Source organism: Anomalospiza imberbis, chromosome 4, assembly GCF_031753505.1.
Source record: "Anomalospiza imberbis isolate Cuckoo-Finch-1a 21T00152 chromosome 4, ASM3175350v1, whole genome shotgun sequence".
In the NCBI taxonomy this organism is placed as follows: domain Eukaryota; kingdom Metazoa; phylum Chordata; class Aves; order Passeriformes; family Viduidae; genus Anomalospiza; species Anomalospiza imberbis.
In genome coordinates, this window is record NC_089684.1 from 28,198,808 (window position 1) to 28,201,356 (window position 2,549).

The window sequence follows — 2,549 nt, forward strand, 5'->3', positions numbered from 1 at the left end:
TGTGCCTGGCCTCAGCAGAAGGGAAGCTCTAATCAATGGGCATTGAAAACAGCTGGAGCTACCAAAGCAGTGCTTGTAACAGCTGAAGGCTTCTACTGGTGCCCCCTCTATATGGCCATGAGGGAGGCAAAGGAAGACTGGAAGGTTTTTGTAATTAGATTGGTGATGACCCCTGTAGAAGGGCTTCAGTGATACACATGGGTCAAGTCTGCACTGATTTTGTGTTTGGTTTGGCTGTCAGAGGTGAAAACCAGCTGCAATGTACATGTTCATGAGTTTTACATTTTGATATTACCTATAAACTGGCATCTTATGGCACTGAGCGAGTAAGGTCAGTTCTATGAGGAGAAACCATAGGAGAAATATTAACCTCTAAGGTAAAAAAACAAACAAACAAACCAGCATCTTCCTCACATTTGAGTGCATACTTTAATATTTGCGTTGAGCTGTGAACAGCAGATGAATAGTAACTGGATCCAAATTATTTTCCTCATCTTGCACAGATTAGATCCTTACAGTTCTTCCCTAAAGCCAGCTTGATAGCTCACATGCTTGCTGATATGCAGTGAGCTTGCTCTGTCCTTTCCAGTGCCCTAACCAAGCCTGACAGCTTTTGGTATTTATCCTCACATCACTCTGTAATGTAAAAGAAAGTTATTACTCCTTCCTTGCACAGGTGAGAAATTCATGCAAGAAAAATGACCAAACACAAAAAAAGAAATAAAAGGGTAGGCCGTCAAGTATTTGATGGGAGTTAGACACCTAAACAACTGGGTGAATTTTGACATTAAAGAGTCATCTACTGTCCAGCAGTAATTCCTACTAATTTACAGATTTGAAGGGCTCCCTACCCACTTGCTGTATATATATATTTTTATCCTGCTGTCCTGGATTTGGTTTGTGCCTTGTGTCCTAAGAATCATATTATGGGTCCTTCAGCCCACAGCCAACACCCCCACTTCTTTCTGCTGCTTGCAGCAATGAGCCTACAAAGAGTGCGCTGCTGTGTTTGAATGATATTGAACTCCTGGAGCAAGTGTCTGGGACCATGGGAGTTGTGGGATACCCTGGAATAGTTCTTCCATTTCCAAGCCATCCAGGAGAAGAAACCATACTAAATCTCTGCAGACTAGGGAAATGCTAGTCTTTTTCTTGGCAGAAGGGATTTAGAGGTGCTCCATCTCACCTTTTAATTCTGCAGATATTTTATGTCCTTAATGCTGTTGTTTAAAACATGCAACATTGTGCTTTAAGTATGTACACTCATGTTGTGCCTGCAGACCCTTGCAATAAAACTGAGAGTGCCCTCAAAAAACCCTCATCTAAAAGTTTATTTCCAGCATTTTTTTATTTATTTTAAAAAGAAGATAGAGTAACAATTCTAAAATTCTGCTGTGAAATAATTACATGTTTTATACCTCTTTTCTTCCTCTAACACTGATTTCATGGGCTTCAACATAGTGGGGTTCTCTAAAGTTGAATGGCATGAGTATACAAGCACAATTTCTCTCCAGCTCCAGCTATCTAGATCTTATAACCCGCAAGACAGTGGCCAGTTACATTTGAGATGGTCACAGAGGTATCCTTGCTGACGTTCAAAGAATGTGTTGTTCACCATAGCAAGCTCTGCAGGAAAGAAAAGAGCTGTTTTACATCCACCTGTCTAGTGCTGTTTTGTGTATATGACTAAATCCCCTATTAACTTCTTATCTCCAGTGTCCCAGTTTCATCTCCCCCTATTAAATTGTCTCCCTGCCAGTCAGTTATGATTTCAGAAAAGTCTTTCAAAATGGGATTTTTTTCTTTGGAAATCAATTCTCTCACAATGGATCAAGTGGGGAAAGCAGGCACAGGATGGTGGGAAGTCTCAAGGGAAAAAGAACTGAAAGAACATGTTAAAAAGATGCTGCTTATGAAATTCATTCATTTCATACCTGACTGCTTCTCTTCCAATAAATAATTGCAGTATGCCAGAGACAGGAAAAGGTCTCATTAGATCTCTTGGCTCTTCAAAACATAAAACCTGCATAGCACAGACATGATTCATAAAGGGCTTTAAGGCAACGCAAACACCTTGGCACCATGGGATGCTCAGCAACATGGTTGGAAGCACGTGTAGAAATCATGACAGAAGCATTTAATGAAAGCTTCTTGGAATTATGTGTCCCCACCTCCAAAGTGGATAATAAATCCCTTCTGCAAGATCTGTGTTCCTCCCTCCCTGTTTTCTCACTCTCCCCCACTGCCTCTCTTGGAAAGAGTAGCAATTCACTGTGTGTGGGCAAGACCAAAGGTGCCTCAGGAAACTGGTCTTTCACACACACTTGTGATGTTTTATCTCATCCAGTCCTGCACATTTGGTTACATTTTGCAGCTTTCAAGAACTTCAGAGAGAAAGTCCCAGTACCTCATCCCTCTAAATAACACAGAATTTTTAAGGTAGTTTGCTTTCAAACTGCTTTGCTTTTTCCTTCTGTTGAGTCCCTCATTGTATCACCAAACTGGTCAACTCTTTTCCAGCTTATATATGTAGTCAGATTCAAGTACTG